Source organism: Taudactylus pleione, unplaced genomic scaffold, assembly GCF_031769625.1.
Source record: "Taudactylus pleione unplaced genomic scaffold, aTauple2 ptg000389l, whole genome shotgun sequence".
In the NCBI taxonomy this organism is placed as follows: domain Eukaryota; kingdom Metazoa; phylum Chordata; class Amphibia; order Anura; family Myobatrachidae; genus Taudactylus; species Taudactylus pleione.
The window spans coordinates 2,905,186-2,925,608 of NW_028284790.1; the positions used below are offsets into that span (position 1 = coordinate 2,905,186).

General features: G+C 46.2%; 1 long non-coding RNA gene across 2 annotated transcripts in view; it reads right to left on the minus strand.

Moving 5' to 3' along the window:
- LOC148507665 (uncharacterized) overlaps window positions 1–20,423 on the minus strand; it is a 97,507-nt gene that overhangs the window by 26,660 nt on the left and 50,424 nt on the right. Inside the window, exons 2-3 of one of the 2 annotated variants that reach the window (XR_015869682.1) lie at window positions 10,444–10,732; window positions 230–305 (exon numbers count right to left, since the gene is read on the minus strand). This is a non-coding gene — a long non-coding RNA (uncharacterized LOC148507665). Of the gene's footprint in view, window positions 1–229; window positions 306–10,443; window positions 10,733–20,423 lie in introns of those variants that run through there. The other variant, XR_015869681.1, reaches the window with a different exon arrangement.

A 20,423-nucleotide genomic window follows, 5' to 3' on the forward strand; every position in this document is an offset into this window, starting at 1 on the left:
GTGGCAGTTGATTAGAGGCCAACATCTGATTGGCTGCTGGTTCGTGAGCTGTGATTGGCTCGCGGACGGCAGCTGACTAAATATGCAAATACCGCCAGGAAAGGGAGTACGGCACATCTGTATGAGGGAGAGGGGGAGGAGGAGAGTGAGAGGGAGAATATGCCTATCAATGGACCCCACAATTGATACAGAAATTACAAACACATACCTTTATTCACTTCACCTCGCGAACAAGACGGCACCGTTTCCGGACAAGAAGTTTACTGACGTCATTGGAGTGAAACCCATCACCACACATAATTAATCTAAACAGTTAAAAACACATCATTATTTGTCAGCAACATAGCATGATAATGGCAATAGTCTAACAACTACATAATTGTAAAAGATTAAAGGTGCCCACACACACATGGCGATCTGCACACGATCAGCCGATGTGTACGATTCGTGTACGATTTCCCTTGAAACTCTCCCCGGCAGCTCTGCACACGATCTGCACACGATTTGGTGTCCAATCTTCATACGATGTCTCCTGCATCCAGACTTTCACAGTGCACCGTGTCCTAGATTGTCAGATCTTCCCTACTGCATGGCAGATCTGAAGATGCGATGTACGACCAGTGGGGACGCGCATCGCATCGTGATCGTGAGTGGGGACTCACGATTTGGCCATATTTTACACGATCTGTCGTTCCAATGTGTCGGAATCGGCCAGATTGGGTAAAATATCGCTATGTGTGTGGGCACCTTAACACAATGTATTGAATACAAATTAGAAACTATGTGGCTGCAAGAGAGGAAAATATAAACATTATATTTTCCTCTCTTGCAGCCACATAGTTTCTAATTGGTATTTGATACTTTGGGTGGAATTCAATTGTTTCCAGTCCCCATCGCGCCCGACGGAGCTATTCAATTGTTGCTCCTGTCGGGTGCGATCAGCTGCCAGCGCTAAATTTCAGCTTGCAGCCCTAGAGGGGTGCGAGCTGAAATCGGTGAAAAGTGACCTGTTTGGGCGCCCAAACGGCACTTTTCGCGATCAGCGTGTAAAGCTGGAACAATTGAATAGTGGCCCACGATCTCCCGTCACTTTAGACGGGAGATCCGGGCCGCGGAAACAATTGAATTCCACCCATTGTGTTTTATAATTTTGTAGGAGTATTATTATAAAGTGTCCTGTCCACTGTGTAACAGCCTGAGCATTAGAACGGAGGGGAAGAGTCTCCAAGCCTGTAATACTAATAACTGAACTGGATTCTGAAATAAATGGTATCTTCAGTAAGACATTTCCTTATTTTCTTTCCATTTTTCATAGAAACAGCTATTAAAGTAGATGTATTAAGATAGTAACTTATTCACAACCGCTGCAACTCCCTCCCGCTGCCCGGCCAGCTTTTTTTAACACTTATATTGACTTACCTTGTTACTTGTAAGTTGTTTTCAAAATCCTTCTGGCATCTTCTCCGATGCTGCTGCTCTTCATTCGAAGCTCACCCAGGCCCTCCAGCAGTGCGCATAACGTTGTGATGTGTCATGCGCGTATGACGTCATGCTCCGGCTACAGCCAATTGGGGACCCGGTCGGCGGGCAGCGGCGGCAGCGCCTCTAAGTTCCGCTCCTCCTGGCTGAGACTGAGACAGCTGATTGAGTCAATAACAGACCAGACGACGCCGAGGGATCCGCCTGTTACTTAGCAACTCTGCGGGAGTCTGTGTCCCCGCAGCGCTGTAGAATCCGGTACAATCGGTACAGACAGTGTTTGCCGGTACAGTCCGTTAAAAAACGGTACTGTACCGGCCAAATCGGTATAGTTGGAGGGTCTGAGGTACTGTGGAATACAAATTATCTTTAGCTCCATCTACCCCCTAAGACATCATTCAGAGGTGTCTGCTCAGCAAATAACTCTGATTTCTTGCATTAATAATCTAAAATACAGTATCCCCAGTCTCTGCAATCTGGAAGTCTGGTCATTTTAAAACACAGGATTCCATTTTTTTTTTTTTCCCCTGGAGACATGTTATCTTTACCCTTGCACAGAATATCTACTTCAAAAGGAGTCTCACACTGGGATTTTCACACCTATACAATAGGAATGGCTTCTAACACCTTTCCACAAGCCTGCTTTGCCCTGGAATACTTTGTGTAACTAAATCATCAACTGAAAAGACAAGTTAGCTTATTAGATACTCCTCAAAATATACCTTTTGTACAAGAGAGAAGTAACTGGACATAGCAATGGCCAAATTAAATTAGTCTGCTCATGAATCCCATTATAACTTCTGGATCATACACAGAGTTGAGAAAACAGAAAAAAACTACTTGATCTTCTCTCATCATCAAATGCAATTCATGCTCTCTCATCGATGACCCAATGTATTTTTACACCTCCAGCTTTATGCTTTCACTCCGCCCACCACGAGCAGCAGTTCCTATTGATCCAGCACAGGCTTCCATTCTTAAATCCCTTGGAATTTTCAAAAAAACTCAATGGGGCAGTCGTGGGAAGCGAGGACGAAAATCTCTTATCCGCTGTAGCCACGTAAGTTCCTTGCCTTCAGGTTCACCAGTTTCATATAGAAGACAAATAGAAGTGGTACCTTTCAAATGGCCCTGTGCTTGGAAGAACAGATTATTAAACGCCCGCTCTGTGACTGACATCCCCAGAGCTCCCACACTCAATATAAAGAAAACTAGAGGCACTCCGGTATGCCCAATCAGGTCTGTCCATTGTAATGCCAGATCTATAAGAAACAAGACTGCCACAATTGCTGACCTTAGTGAATCTGCAGATCTTGCCAGTATTACAGAGACTTGGCTAGATGAAAATGCAGCACCTACCTTGGAAGCTGCAGTTCCAACAAATTATTCTGTCATTCACAACCCAAAACTTAACCGCAGGGGAGGGGGAGTGGCCATCTGCTTTAGAAAAGCACTTAAACTTAGGGTCCACCCAATGGAAATGACTCACTCATTTGAGTGCATCGCTGCTCGGAGTTCTACAGAATTAGGATTCAGAGTACTTCTCATTTACCGCCCCACTGGAGATGGAAATATATTTCTACAAGAATTTGCAGATATTGTTGCTGGACTAGTTCTGGAGCATCAAAGATGGCTGATCCTAGGGGATTTCAATGCATGGGTTGATGATGAGCTCTCACACCTTGGCCAAGATCTCCTGTGCACAATGAATGCTCTGGGCCTCACACTAGTCATTCCTTCGGCTACTCATATAAGTGGTCACACTCTTGATCTTGTCTTCCAGATTGGATTAGATGTCTCTGACCTAAATATAAACCCAGTCACGTGGTCAGACCACCACTCAATTCACTTCTCAGTTGCAACCCCTCAAAATAGAACTTTACCCATGGAGTTGACAAGGCATCGTCCAAGGAGGGGCATGACTCCCAAGGCTCTTGCAGCAAACCAGGATCTTTCTGCGGTAATGGGGGCCTGTGAAGATCCTTGTTCCCTTGTCCATTACTATAACAGGGATGTGACAACTGCAATGGATATTAATGCCCCTGTGCGTATACTACCCCTCATGCCACACCGTCAAGCCCCTTGGTTTTACAATAGTGTTAGTGAACTCAAGAAAAGGGGATGTAGACTTGAAAGACAATGGAGGAAGAAGAACCTGGTAGAGGATAAGTTAACACTAATCAAACATATAAGAGAATATCAATCAAAAATCACCCGTAAGAAAACAGAGTTCCTTTCAAATGAGATCAAGGCAGCAAACAATAGGCCAGCTCAGCTTTTCTGTACAGTGGAGATGCTTTGCAAACCAGCATGCTTGCAGCATGATGAAACCCTCTCCCAGTCAAGATGCAATGAGTTTGCAAAATTCTTTGCAGATAAAGTATCCTCCATCTGGGCTGGAATCCCCACAGTGCCATCAAAGGAGTGCCAAACTACCAAGCCTGCCAAGGAAAGCCACCTGTCTCCCTGGAACAGCTTTGACATAATGGATGTAAAAGACATTGCTAAAATTATCAGAATGTTGCGACCCACCACCTGTGATCTGGACCCTGCCTCAACCAAGCTTCTCATAGGGTGTATAGACATTATTGGCCCTGTAATTGCAAATATAGTTCAATGCTCTTTGCAAACAGCCATTTTTCCAGAACCACTAAAGGAAGCAATTGTTAGACCACTTCTTAAAAAACCTAATTTAGACCCCGACTGCATGACCAACTATAGACCAGTATCAAACCTTCCTTTTCTAGGAAAGGTCATTGAGAAAGTGGTGGCAATGCAACTGGAAACCCACCTGTCTACCCATGATATTTATGTTCCATTCCAGTCAGGATTCAGGAGAAGACATAGCACTGAAACAGCCCTGGTATGTGTGCTTAATGATCTTCTGATGGCAAGAGACAGAGGTGATTGTTCAATCTTAATCCTTCTGGATCTCTCAGCAGCATTTGATACTGTGGAACATGGGATTCTAATTGAGCGCCTGAAAAATTTCTGTGGACTGGATGGCACAGTCCTTAGATGGTTCAAATCATTTCTCACTGGCAGGTCACAGAGAGTTTCTTCTGGAGTAAACTCTTCATCACCAGTGTCACTTCCATGTGGTGTCCCACAGGGTTCTATACTATCTCCCATGTTTTTTGCAGTATACATGCTACTATTGGGTGAAATAATCAGACGTCATGACCTGGTCTACCACTGCTATGCAGATGATACACAACTGTACCTGTCCTTTGCTCCAGGTACAAAGGACCCAATAACAACCCTAAAAGGCTGCCTAGCTGAGCTTCAGGAGTGGATGAGTGCCAGTTGGCTGCAACTGAACCCTGATAAAACAGAGGTTCGTATGATAGGTCACAGGACTGGGCTACAGCATAGCCAACCAACAGGACTTACGCTTGGGGGTTCAGAATTACAAAACACTAAACATGTGCGGTATCTTGGTGTTGTCCTGGATAGTGGCTTGACACTTAAACATCAGGTATCAGCCACAATCAAATCCTCATTCTTTTATCTGAGGAACATAGCCAGAATCAAGCACTTAATTCCCTCAGAAGATCTGCCTAAAGTCATACATGCATTTATATCATCACGCCTAGACTACTGCAACGCCCTCTACCTCGGGCTCCCAGCAATAGAATTACACCGCTTGCAGATGGTACAAAACGCAGCTGCCAGGCTATTAACCAACCAGCCCCGTTCCAGCCACATAGCACCCAGTCTCTACTCCCTTCACTGGCTGCCTGTCAGATGGCGAATTGCCTTCAAGATTGGATTAATAATTTACAAAGCCCTTCATGACCATGGCCCAGGGTACCTGAAGCAGCTTCTGATTCCTTACTGTCCCACTCGATTACTGCGATCCGTTGATGAAGGACTATTGAAAGTACCTAGAATCTCACAGAATTCGTCTGGGGGTGGAGCTTTCAGTTTTGTGGCTCCAACCTTTTGGAACTCACTTCCCCGCACAGTTCAAGAGGCCTCCACTCTAGAATCCTTCAAAAATAGACTCAAGACTCACCTATTCACCCAAGCATTTCACTAATGTCCCTTGTTTAAGCTTATTTTGTATTTTGTACTGTAAATGTAAAGCACTTTGAGTCCTTTAGGAGAAAAGCGCTATATAAATAAAATTATTATTATTATTATAAAATGAATCTCACCTCCTCAGCTACTCCTTGGACCAACAGGAATACTTCTTGCTTCTCTTTTTACTGAGTTCCAGCAATTGCAGCATTGAAGCCATAGCAACAAGGGCTAAAGCATGGGCTCTGCGACACTTTAAGTGCAGCCAGCAAAAGCATACCAGAACAGCAACTATACAAATAGCAATGATTATATTTGCTTTTCCTGTATGGTAATGTGCCATGTAGCTCTGCCCCTTATTATGTAAATTTGTGTGTCAGTTGGAGCCAGTCAGACAAAGATTAGAAGAGTGTGTATGGTGTTACAATTTCAGCAGATGCAGATTGGTGGTCTGCTGAAAAATTGGACAAGTGTGTTCGCATAGACTGGATGTAGAATCTGTGACAAGGTCTCTAGTAGGATTGTATAAACAGTATGATCTGGAGTTGGATCCCAATTATTCCAAGAATGCAATTCAATTAACTTTAATGTTAACTACAGTATGTGCTGTCAGAACAGAGGGCCTGATTTAGACCCGGTCGCAAGCGCTGAGCGCTGAGCGCTCGCAATCGGGTTGATATTTGCCCACTGGGCATGTGCACGACGGAGCCGGCTCCACCGTGCGCATGCGCGAGATCCGGCTAGCGACAGGTGCTCCGTCGCTCCGGGTCTCGCACCAAAGGCGGCGAGCTGTCGATGGGGATTGACAGCTCGCCCCATATGGTAGGCGTGGCCGGGGGGTGGCTTCACAAACGGAGGTGTTCCCAAGCGAACGCCTGCCGTTTGTGGGCGTCCCCACAGACATCGTCATTGATGTCAGTGGGAGAGCTTCTGGCTCTATTAGAGCAAGAAGCTCTCTGGGGCTTGAGGCCACAAGACCCTACCACAAGGGTCTCGTCGCAAGCCCGATGGTAGTGATTGTCTTGACCATCGCGACCATCAATAAAAGGAAAAACAAGTTTAAAAATAGACTTAATATGGACTACATGACCTTGGGCGCATGACTGTGTCGAAAATAACATACAAATCCGTATTTATATTTGCTTTGAAAGAGTCAAAATCAACATTGTATTTGCTAAATGGTCATCTCGACCAGGGCAGCAGATGTCAAAGAACACAGATGAATTAGTAGTTTTGCTTACTTATTTATTAATGAGCCATATTATTGCATATTGTCACAGCCCATTTCTCTACATCATCAAATGAAAAACCTTTATTGTAATGTACATATTAACATCCTCCTGTTAATGAGTCTGTTGTTTTATGTAAAAATGTGTATAAAATAACGTGCTTTCTGGTTTAGAGACAGCGGCCCTGATTCAGAGCCGGATGCTCTGACAGAGCGCTCGCTCTGAATCAGGGCCGTCCCTGCTCCTTTTTGGAGTGGCCTCCTAGCCGCTCGCATAGCTGTGGGAGACCAACCACAGCTATAGCGAGCGGCCAAAATGATGGTTGCGATGGTCAAGACCATCACGACCATCGGGCTTGCGACGAGACCCTTGCGGTAGGGTCTCGCTTCTGCAAATCCTGGAGTGCTTTTGGCTCTATCAGAGCCAAAAGCACTCCCACTGACAACACTAGTGATGTCAGTGGGGCCGGTCCCAGACGGTAGGCGTTCCCATGGGAATGCCTCTATCTGGGCAGCCACGCCCCCGGCATGCCCACCACAGGGTGGCGTGCTGTCAATCACCATCGTCAGCACGCCCCCTTTGGTGCGAGACCCATAACGACGGCTTGGCCATCGTTATTCGGGTCTCGCGCATGCGCACGACGAAGCCACCTCTGTCGTGCGCATGCGCACTTGGGCAACATCGACCCACTTGCGAGCACTCAGCGCTCACGAGCGGGTCTGAATTAGGCCCAGAGTCCCTGATTCAGAGCCGGACACTCTGACAGAGCGTTCGCTCTGAATCAGGGCGTCTTTTTTTTTTTATGGAGCGGCCTCCTGGCCGCTCACATTGCTGTGGGTTGCCACCCACAGCTACTACGATTGGCCATGCTGATGGTCACGATCGTCAAGACCATCGCGACAATCAGGCTTGCGACGAGACCCTTGTGGTAGGGTCTCGTGGCCGCAAGCCCCAGAGAGCTTTCGGCTCTAACAGAGCCGAAAGCTCTCCCACTGACATCACTTGTGATGTCAGTGGGGCCGCCCCCATATGGTAGGCGTTCTCATGGGAACACCTCCGTCTGGGCAGCCACCCCCTCGGCCCGCCCACCAAAGTGGGCATGCTGTCACTCAACATCGACAGCATGCCCCCTTTGGTGCGAGACCAGAAGCGATGGATTGCCCGTCGCTATCCGGGTCTCACGCATGCGCACGACGAAACCGGCTCCGTTGTGCCCATGCGCTCTGGGCCACCATCGACCCGGTTGCAAGCGCTCAGTGCTTGTGACCGGGTCTGAATCAGGCCTAGAATTCACCTTGATTTCTCATTGTACATTCCCCACGAATCTCTGTGCAGAAAAGTGGAGATGTCTCTTTAAATAAATATATTTACTTTGCCATGAACAAGACTGGGAAAAGTATTTTTACCTTAAACAGATGAGGGCTCAAAGTCTGACTGCCACAATTTCTGCTACATCAAGGATTCTACGTGCTACTGTATCTTAGCTCTTGTCAAAGGACTGGAGTGATCCGGATCAAGGTAAATATAAATATTTTTTATACTTTTTAACTTTTACATTCATTGTCAAGAGCTGAGATACTATATCTGTATCACCAGATGACTGGCAGATTGAACTCAGTTTACGTGTGTTACATTTGTGGCAAATTAAGCTATAACTGAGAAAACAATATTGATACTGCACTGACCTTAATATTCATAAATATTTATTATATTCAGAAATTCATAAAATTTTTCTTAGTACAAGACTCCATATAACATTATGGCCCTCATTCAGAGCCGTACGCTCTGAGCAGAGCGCATGCTCTGAATGAGGGCCAGCCTCCATGAAAATGGAGCGTCCTTCTGGACGCTCGTATAGCTGTGGGTCACCACCCACAGGCTATACGAGTGTGCATTTTGATGGCCGCGATGGTCGAGACCATCGCGACCATCGAAATTGCGAGCCGGAGCCTGCGGTTGAGGTTTTCAACCGCAAGCTCCGGAGTGATTTTGGCTCTATCAGAGCCAAAATCACTCCCACTGACATCACTAGTGATGTCAGTGGGCCGGCTTTTGACGGGAGGCGTTCCCGTGGGAACGCCCCCGTCAGGGAGGCACGCCTACCAAAGGGGGCGTGCTGTCAATCAACATTGACAGCACGCCCCCTTTGATCGGACACAACGAGCGAAGGACTTTCCTTCGCTAGTCGCGTCTGGCGCATGCGCACGACGGAGCTCCCTCCGTCGTGCGCATGCTCAGTCCAGAACATCGACCCACTTGCGAGCGGACAGCCGCTCGCGAGTGGGTCTGAATCAGGCCCTATATTTGTAGGGGTATCCAACAGAGATTTATCATATGGAGGTGCTACTATATCATCTTATATAAATGTTATCAAATCATATTTTGGAGAAGAAAAAAGGTAAGATACAAGGTCCGATGCACTTTCATGGGTTTAATGTACTCATTTTATGGTTTCTGAATCATCAATAAAATATAACGTTTATTAATATCTCTTAAAATATGATGTACAGATATCTTGGCGAATATAAAAATAAAAATAAAGAGTTTAGAAAGTGAAAAAGATTGTAATGAAAAGTGATTTAAAAACACTTCCCGGTGCTGTCAGTCATTTGGATCTTTCTTAGTATCTGTCTGTGAATTCTCTTTTGGCAAAGTATCAGTCAGTAAAGTTATAATGGGTGTACAATGTATCTTTTTTAGATGTTGTTTCAAAGTAACTTTCTGGAAAATAGAGAGTAGGATGTAATAACTCAGTGACCTAAATGGTAGCAGCAATTGTATTTTATAAATGTTATTTCCTTTAATAATATCTAATCATTTATAACTCTATGCTGCTACATGGATCTCATTATAATAAGTACATATAATTTCTCTATTCCATGATTGCTTTAGCCAATAAAACATTCATAACAGTGCTGTGTCAGTTTTTTCGTGTGTATGGGTAAGGTTAACCCTTTCTTGAATCATTGGTCTAGAATGGTATCTTTATGTCACACTGATCCAAAATAGTTCAGATCGTATATCTCTGTATTTTCTCTGAGGTATGAATAGTCTCAGAGTGACCCGCGGGTATAATAACAGGCTTAGTGGGTACACCAATGCTCTCTCCCGATTCAGATGTTAACCCTCATAAACACAAATACAAATGTTACAACATATAATGCAAATAACGATCCTATAGCCGCATACAGTAGTGCGGTGACTGGCAGCACTCAGGGAATGCCGACACGCGTTTCGCCTATGGCTGCTTTATCGAGGTAGTGCACTGGTAGAACACTCCTAGAGCCAGCCCTGTAGCCAATTATATGTTACTCTAAATAGTCAACTATCCAAGGAAAATATGGTCACCAAATTATATCCTGTTCTTATAAAAGAACCTATTGCAGCCCCATCAGGGAATCACCTACTGATGATCTCTGTTGTGGCTATGGTTATGACCAATCCACAACCCAGCAAAAATAGTGAGGAGAAGAATGTAGGGGATGTACAGGCCTCTGGGGAATCAAGGGACAATGACAATGATACCCTGGGAAATGTACAGCTACTTCAGGGGAAAAGAAACTGACCCAGGGGAAAGTAAACTGAGTCTACCCTTAACTTCCACAGGCACGTTAGACTCTAGATCCCCTATCTCCTCTATAGATCCTGCACATGAACCCACAAATAACGATCATAGGTCATGTTTGCAAGCAGCTTTACCTGACAATCTTACCTTTCGGAAATTTGGTGACAGCACTCGTCCAGACCTGCGAGAACTTTGGCCGAGCTTCAGGGGCAAAGGTCAACTGCGGGAAGTCAGAGGCTATGCTGTTCGGGCAGTGGCACCTGTCATCCTCCGCTCCATTCCCCTTTGCTGTCAAGCCGGACTTCATCAAAATTCTGGGAGTCTGGTTTGGTGGTGAGGGTGCGGCCCTGAAGTGCTGGGACAAAAGACTTCCGTAAAATATTCCGTATTTCGGAATATTCTGTACTTCGGAATATTTGGATATGGGAGACTCAACCTGTACAGAAAAAAGCCCTAGTCGTTAATATATTAGATATGAACAAAAAAGTACATCTATATATGTTTATTGAACAGGAACATTTTCTTTGCTTGTACTGTTTAAATATAGTTAACGTTTCACATTAAAGATACATGAACAAAGAAATATTTATCTCCAACAAGGACATATAAGCTAACAGGTTATTTGCTCCTAAAGGAGCGACTTTATCACCCTGCTATAACCCTATAATAAACATAATCCTATCACACTATTACAACACTAGAGATTCAAAGTATAAGGTAACTATTATACAATATCCTTTTTAAAATGAGTGTCTGCTCTTTAACTCTTTTGTCGGTGCACATAGATTTATAAATTTTCCCTTTTCATGAGTACGCCAAATAGCATAACTGACCTCAGCAGTCTAATAAAGGAGGAACAGTATTTATGGAGGTGGGTAGAGGTAAAATAGAAGCAAGCTGTTAGCAGTAACTGAGAGAATCGTGCACACCCGTGTTTGTTAGTAGCTAGCTTTCCTGACGTCCTTGTATACTGACTGTGTTCTTATATAAGCTCCAAGCAGAGACAGGTAAGGAGAATATAAGTCACTAACTGCTGTTTTATTCATCTGACAGGAATGAATCTGCCAAGCCCCTCTCCTCACTGATCACTCTCCAGCCAGGAGGAGTCACCTCAGAAGCGCAGGTCTGTTTACTAAAAGGACACCTCAGGACCCCCCTTCAAGGGCTGGTCTGCGGCTCCACTCTTCACCTCCATGTCCATGCTCACTAACAGTGCCACAGCTACTGGTTCCTGTCAGGGGTCTTTTACCAGCACCGGTGTCCTGCTCTCAGACCATTACCTCAGACTCTCCCTGACCAACTGCCACATGTCTGACCACCTGACTCCTGACCTCTTCAGCAGCTGCAGAGGCTGCTTTGAATTGTAGTCTGTATGTGTAATAACATACACATGTACTGTACAATGTCAGATGTAATACCTCACATAGAGCCTCATTTATTAACAAGTTTTATCACCAAAACGAGTGATACATTTCACTGTGTATGATAAATGGTACTCCAGCCAATCAGCTCCCAACTGTGTATGATAAATGGTACTCCAGCCAATCAGCTCCCAACTGTCAACTGTTAGAAAAATGACAGTTGGGAGCTGATTGGCTGGAGCACCATTTATCATACGCAGTGAAATTTATCACTCGTTTTGGTGATAAAACTCGTTAATAAATGGGGGCCATAGAGGGGTATTATAATTGTACAATACTCATATTATCTCTTATCTTAAAAGTTTATAGTATATTGTGTAGATAGTCTTTAATATCTTAATTGATTTTCAGAAATATCTTCTATGTTTTATATTGTATCCAGTAGTTTAATATATATATATATATATATATATATATATACATATATATTTTCTTCAAGGTCCATAGGCAGGGAGACCTTGGAGTGTAGGTGAAGGAACTGAATTCGGGCACCATGCAGTTAAAGCTTTCACCACCCAGGATGCTCTGGGTCCACTCTCCCTATACCCCGCCCCTGAGCCAGAGGCACCTCAGTTTTGTTGGTGCCTGTTCAAAGTCGGGTCACTGTTATGCAGAGGGCTGCTTAGGCAGACCTTAAGCTATTATTTTTATGATTTTATTTTACATCATAAAGCATGCAGCAGCAGACTGTCCGATGAATGTGTGCGCTGCAGCTCCATCACCCCTCCGAGCCGCGATGCCAGTACCGATCTGGGGATCTCGGTGGACATTCCTGGGGTCGATGCTAGCCAGGGCCCTTGGAGAGCGCCCAGACTGCAACTGGACTTTAGTGGACAGGTAAGGTGTGTTGTCGCTTGTGGTGACCCGCATGTTAAGGCAGTCGATACCTCCGTTCTCAGGGAACAGACCGGAGGTGCAGAGTTTGGATGCAGGCACAAGACATCACGATCCACTAGACCACCAGGGACATTTAGTGCAGGAAACCAGCATCCCAGGGGTTAATAATTTACCAGGGGAGACAGCTTCCCTGTTTAAGTGGATCCTCCCCTCAGCTCAGGGCACATTTCCTCTGAGGTCTGGCTTCTCTGAGCTGCCCCCTCTGAGGTCTCCAGCAGCCATTTTCTTCATGGTGCAGTCACAGCTCTCTCAGGACAATGCGTGGTCCGTAGCACTATTTCCTACCAGACACTGAGTCTGTGTAGATGAGTGTAGGGCCAATTTGCAGTAATTCCTGCATTATATGTGACTTGTGGTAGCGCTGACTGTCTGTGTCTCTTTTCTCTACTGTCAGCATATGGCTATACCCTTTCTCTATTTCATGCCCTAATACAGGTGTTTTAGGATGGTTCTTAAATAACCTCATACATATAAACAATCTTTGTGAGGTTGGTCACGTACTGTTGCATGCTGCACTGTGCCATATTTATGCAGAAGGTCCCTGAAGCTTACCCAAGCATAAGACAGGACCAGGTTTCATGGTTGCATTGTACCCAGTACCATATTGTGTGTTATTTTACCCTGCAGAGATGTTTGACAAGGGTAATGAACATATTTCTGCACCCATTCTGCAGTGAGGAGGATTTCTTTCGTGATGGGTTATATGTGAAGTGTTATAACCCACCGGGTAGCGCAAACCCCCCAACATCGGTACAGGAGCCCCCTTGGGCGGTCTTTTCACAGATGCTGGCCTCCATTGCGGGCCACCTAGCGGTCCCGATTTTCCTCCTATGGGGACACCACAGCAGCCTGTAATTCCCTCACAGGGACTACTCATTATGCAGATCCCTCCTGTGTCACAACAGGCTGTAATTCCCACTCCGGGATTTCCACAGGGTATACCTCCACCATGGGTGAATGTTTTCTCTATTTCAGTGAAGAGTCTTGCAGCTTTCTATATGGCCATTTCAGACCATGTTGCAGAATGAGAGACGGTTTTGTACAGCCAGCTAAGCGTCCTGTAGTGTCATCTCAATCCACTCAGCTATCAGAGTCTGAGATGTCATCTGATGACGGAGAAGTAGCTGACATCTCTAACCCAGACTCCCCTTTGCAAGAGACTGAGACTAAGTCAAGGATTAATATCCCTGTCTTGGTGCATATGGTCAGATCCTTATTGGTTATAGAGGATGCCGAGCCAGCCCCCAAATCCAAACACCCTCTGGTTAAACAAATAAAGGTGACTTCGACAGTGTTCCTTCTGTCATATCAACTAGTGGATCACATGGCTGCTGCCTGGCAATCACCAGGTAAGAGGTTTCAACCTCAAAAATGTTTGGCCATTTCCTGAGGCTCATTGTAAAAAGTATAAATCACCCCCCGCTGTGTATTCCCTCGTTACAAGATTGATTAGAAGTTCAACGTTACCTATGCCCTCAATTTCTTCCTTGAAAGATCCTACAGATAAGAAAGTGGAAACTTGCCTGAAATCAATATACTCTCTTTCAGGAGCTGTTGTCCACCCACCCATGGCTATCTTCTGGGTATCTAAGGCTATAGAGTGTTGGGCGGATGCACTTGAGGACTCCTTCCCCTCGGAAGCTCCGGAGTATCAGGTGTCGCTGGTTGGCCACATCCTGGATGCGGCTGCATATATCGGTGAGGCCGCTCTAGATACTAGTCTACTGACCTCCAGGGTCTCGGCTGCAGCTGAGTCTGCTCGCAGTTCCCTGTGGCTGCGCTCTTGGAGTGTGGATGCCGATTCTAAGAAAGGCCTAGAGGCCTTGCCCTATAATGCAGAGATTTTGTTTGATCCAGACCTGGGCAAGATTGTGGACATGTTGGCAAAATCAAAATCTGCGTTTCTGCCTTTGGCATCTGCTTCAAAGTCTCAAGCCTCCTCCTTTAGGTGCTTTCGTCCCCAAGGGAAATTTAAAGGGCAGTCCTTTTCTAGACAGTCCACTGCCAAGAAGGCTGCCAAACCTAAGAAACAGGCCTGTGGCACAAGTTGTCCGGCCTCCAAACCAGAGGATAAACCCGCAGCCTGATGGGACAGGCCTCCCTCTGGGTGACCCCAGAGTGGGAGGCCAACTTTTTCAGTTTTCCCAGTGCTGGTGTCAGACCACCAAGGATGCCTGGGTAAGAGAAGTGGTCTCTCACGGTTACGCCCTCTCATTCCTTTGAAGACCTCCTAACCAGTTTTTCTGCACAGGCCCTTCTTCAGACAATAACAAGGCCTCACAGATCTAGAAAGCCATTCAGTCCTTGCTGCAGGCAGGGGTAATTGTGCCAGTTCCACTACCTCAGCGAGGGACTGGTTACTATTCTACTCTCTTTCTAGTGCAGAAGCCAAATGGATCTCATCGGCCTATCTTCAAGCTCAAATCCCTGAACAAATTCCTCAGGGTACCCAGGTTCAGGATGGAAACCTTGCGCTTCATCATATTGGCTATGGAACCTGGGGATTCTATGGTATCACTGGATATTCAAGACGCATACCTACATGTTCTTATAACCCCTTCTCATTAATGTTATCTCTGGTTTGCAATACTACAGCAAAATTTCCAGCTCAGGGGGCTACCCTTTGGCCTATCCACTGCTCCAAGGGTGTTTACTAAAGTTATGGCCATCATGGCGGCCCACTTGCGGAATCATGGTATCCGGCTACTACCATACCTGGATGACCTCTTCTGTTGGCAGGTTCATCTGGGGGCCCTCCTAGATTCTCAACAGCAGAGAATTTTTCTGACTGCAGACAAGATCTCCACATTGCAATTACAGATATACAGATGCCTCTACAGTCACCAGGTGTCAATACACTTGGCTATGTGGGTTCTGGGATCCATGGTGTCCACCTTCGACATGGTGGAATATACTCAATTTCACTTCAGACCTCTGCAGGGGCTGATCCTCTCCAGATGGAATGGATTGCCCCACCAGATCAAGGCTCAGACAATAGTGCTCTCCCCAGAGGTGCGTCTGTCTCTGTCTTGGTGGCTACTGACATCTCGTCTAACCAAAGGTCACCCCTGTTGGATCCTGGACTGGCTACTCCTACAATGGACGCCAGTCTTTGGGGCTGGGGTGCAGTGACCGGACCGCACTCTTTTCAGGGTCATTAAACAGCAGTCGAAGCAACACTTTCAATCAACGTATTGGACTTTGGGCCATGTACATGGCCCTTGAGATGGCCAAGCATATACTTCTAAGAAAACCAGTGAAGGTTCAATCTGACAACGCCACCACAGTAGCTTACATCAACCATCAAGGAGGCACTCGAAGTCAGGCAGCAATGACAGAAGTGTCACACATTCTGACATGGGCAGAGTGTCACCTCTTGGCCATTTAGGCAGTGTTCATTCCCGGGAGATCTTAATTGGAAAGCAGACTTCCTCAGCCATCACACTGTGCATCCAGAGGAATGGTCTCTTCACCAAGAGGTGTTTCACCTCCTAGTGAACAAATGGGGCGTCCCATAGGTGGACCTCATGGCCTCCTGACACAATCACAAATTACCAGTGTACGGGTCCAGAACAAAAGATGCCGAGGCAACCTTGGTGGACACTCTGTCAATGAAGTGGACCTTACAGTTTGGACCTTTATCAGGACCTGGATCATCTGTCTTTGATAGTGTGGCTCTTGAGACATCCCTCCTAAGGTCCAAAGCAGTGCTCGAAGTGAGAATTTAGAGGTGGGGATATGGAGATTGAATTCCCCCCCCAGGGCCCCTGCTTCCATATCACCCCATTGTACGTCTCACCCACCCCCACATTTATCCCTGCCTGCTCCCCTCTCTCACACTCTGCCATTCTCACTGCTTCCCTCTCTTCCTTCACCCCCTACAATACTAACTGCCTACCTCCCTCTGTCTGCCCCTCTCTCTATTCCCTCTCTCACATCCTCCCCTCTCTCTACTTCCCTCTTAACTTCGGTCCTGCACTGCTGGAACGGAGCTGCCAGGAGTACCGGGTCTTCATTGCTGCTGCAATAGTGCAAGCCAATGAGAAGCTGCCACTTGGCAGCTTCTCATTGGCCAGCGGCCACGAGCCCCATGATTGGCTGGCAGTCACGAGCCACGTGATTGGCTGGCGGCCGCAAGCCCCTTGATTGGCTGGCAGCCAGTGTGCGCTGCTTACAATGCAGCCGGGACCAGATGGCTGCTTTGACCTGGCTACATGCCAGCCGCTGCTCCAGCGCTGGGATGCCATACTGCATCCCAGCGCTGGTGCATTCTCTTCTGCAGCTAAAATTAAGTGGGGCCGGGAAGTGGTGGTATGTCATACCGCTGTATACTGCCCCACTTCGACCACTGGTCCAAAGAATTTTCTAATTCTGTCGTCAACACGCTGCTTACAGCGCATAAGCCAGCTTCTGCTAGGATCAACCACAGAGTGTGGCATATGTTTTTCCAGTGGTGTCGTCCTAGAAATTATGACCCCCAGGTGTTTCAGATCTCCAGAGTCCAGGCCTTCCTTCAAGCTGGATTGGACCTCGGACTCCTTGTGGCCTCACTGAAAATGCATATCTCTGCACTCTCTGTATGGTTCCAACATAGAATTGCTCCACTTCTGGATATTCGCACATTCCTCCTGGATGTCCTCTGGATTCAACCTCCCTTTGTCCCCCCAGTGGCTCCTTGGGATTTGGCAGTAGTTCTTTGGGCCCTCCAGGGTCCTCCATTTGAACCTCTAGCTTCAATAGACCTTAAGTGGTTAACAGCGAAGACTCTCTTTCTTCTGGCAATTGCATCTCAGGAGAGTATCAGAGTTGGGGGCGCTCTCATGTCGTTCTCCCTTCCTGATATTTCACCAGGATAGGGCTGTGCTTCATACTCGCCCTGAGTTCCTTCCTTAAGTTGTTTCTTTTTTCCACATTAATGAGGAAATTATAGTCCCTGCCTTTCAGTCACCAGACCTTGGCAGGTGAGGCCTCCTTTGATGTGGTACGCGCCCTCATGATTTATGTGGATCGTAGTAGTTCCCTTTCAGAAATCAGACTCCTTATTTGTGCTCTATGGATTTCACAAGAAGGAACGGCCAACCAATAAGCAAACAATGGCTAAGTGGCTTTGTATGACTATCTCAGAGGCTTACAAGCAGGTTGGCCTGCCTGTTCCGGCTTCTGTTAATGCTCATTCTACTCTGTCTGTGGGTCCCTCATGGACAGCTTGCCATGGCGCCTCGGCTGTTCAGCTGTGTAATGTGGTCACATGGTCTTCTATCCAGAGATTCTATGCCTTTGATACTTTCACCTCTCAGGATGCTTCCTTTGGGCGCTGGATTCTCCTCTCAGCGCAGGAGCGTCCCCACCCTTAAAAGGACTGTTTTGGGACATCCCCAAGGTCTCCATGTAGAGCCTATGGACCCTGAAGAAGAAAATGAGAGTTATGGTAAGAACTTACCTTTGTTAACTGTCTTTCTTCAAAGTCCATAGGGTCCACAGGGCACCTGCCCTGACGCAATTGGCTTCGTATGGGCTATGTTGCTTGTCACCGGTTTTTCCATCTCCTTCTGTGTGAGAATGTGATTCTTGAGTGTACCTGTCTTCCATCTCTCTTATCCTCCTCTGGCCTTCGGCTTATTACGAATTGAGGTGCCTCTGGCTTGGGGGCGAGATATAGGGAGAGTGGACCCAGTGCATCCTGGGATCTGAAAGCTTTAACTGTGTGGTGCCCAGATTCAGTATCATCACCTACACCCCAAGGTCTTCCTTTAGACCATATGGACTTCGAAGAAAGAGAGTTAACAAAAGTAAGTTCTTACCATAACTCTCATTTTTGGGATATGATATATTATGTGGATTGGTAAGGGATTTGGTCTTTGTTTGTGTGTGACAGGATTGTCACAAGGGGTGGGGAGAGATTAAATAAGAAAAAAAATAGATTATTCCTAATAAAAGGAAGAAATTATATGAAAGTGAATAAAGACAAAGTATGTAGAAGTATAGAGATGATGTATAGAGTGAAGATGATTGGATCCTAGAATGTGAAGAGCGTGCCTGAAAAGGAATATTTTCAGGCACACTGGAAGAGTTGGAGAGAGGATGAGGAAAGTCTGATTTTGAGAAGGGTACTTTTATATATACATATTCTGGATATGTTTAGATGTATGTAATATGAATGTGTTTGAATCTGTGTAACATAGGACAGTTCAGACTTCAAGGATATTGAATTATCTGATGCATTTGAAACCTTACTCAACACTACTATACTCCACAGAGAATCAGTATGAATGACTGCCGGCCCTATGTGCTGGCGGTTCAAATCCCAACCCCGGCAGACTGACAGCAGTGAAAATCCTGACAGGGGATTTAGGTAAGTATAACTAACCCTACCCCCCAACCCTACCTCTCCCTTAGGGGTGACTAACCCTAACCTCTCCCCTAGTGCCTAACCCCCCCTCTAAGTGCCTAAACCTAACCCATCCCCACAGCCTAAACCTAAGTCTTCCGGGGGGGTGCCCAACCCTAACCTCCTCTTCCCCTGGCCTAACCCTAACCCTCCCAGGGGGGTGCCTAACCCTAAGTTAAAAATTCAAGCTACCTAAAGAAATGTATCGTCGAAATGATCCAGCCTGATGAAACAGCAAAGCAGGCTGAAAAAAGGAGAATTTTAAACTCCTGAAAATGAAAATATTTGGGTCACTGCAAGGTTTTACACTTGAAACTTGTGGAAAAAAAAAATGTATAAATGTCTTTAAGCAAGAAATCTCTTTGTGGAAGGTATCTGGGAAAATGAGAGGAGATGACCAGTAACACCAAAATCACTATTACCTGGCCTGGCAGAGACAGCCCATAGGTTTACTCACATTGTAAGGGAAGGTGAGTTATATTGGTGTTCTCCAGACTTCTCCTCCTGTGCAGGTAAAAGAGCAGGTGTCTCACTTGTTTAGGAGGAAAACCAAGGAAGAATGGTTCCCACACCATTTGTCACATCCCGCGTTTACAAGGACCTTTCCTGGCAATACAGATTGACTTCATACAGTTTCCATCCAGTAGAGATGTACAATATGTATTAGATATTGTGGTGTAAAGTATTCATTATACAGAAGCAGGTTTTCAAGTGTAATTTTAGTATAATATGATCAAGGTAGACATTTCACAGGACAAGTATTTCAGGGTGCACTGCACCTACAAGTCACTATGAACGTAAAATAAATTGTCAAAGGCAGTGGCGTAACTAGGGTATTTGGAGCCCAGGGCAAATTTGAAAAGGGAGCCCCACCCCCATGTGCGCGCGCCGAAGGCGTGCGCGGCAAAAAAATGGGCGTGGTCACTTAAAAATGGGGCGGGTCAACATGACACTCCCCTTTATTTTCAAACTGAACATTCCTATCCATATGCACCTTAACCCCAGTAGTACCCCTTATACAGTACCCCCAGTATGCAGTTGTGGTCCCTCTCATGCAGGCCCATAGTAGTGCCCCTTATACAGTATCCCCAGTAGTGGTCCCTCTTATACAGCCCCCAATTAGTTCCCCTTACTCAGTACCCCCAGTAGTGGCCCCCCCAAATGCAGTGCCCTATGTAGTGTTCCCCCTTATGCAGTGCCCCCAGTAGCAGTCCCCACAATGCAGTGTGCCCAGTAGCGGTATCCCCTTATGCAGTGCCCTTTTATATAGTGCCCCCAGCAGTAGTCCCCCCCATGCAGTTTTCCCAGTAGTGGTCCCCTTATGCAGGCATCCTGTAGTGATCCCCCCTATCTAGTGCCCCCTGTAGTGGTCCCCGCAGTGCCCCTAGCAGTAAGCCCCTTATATAGTGCCCCCAGCAGTA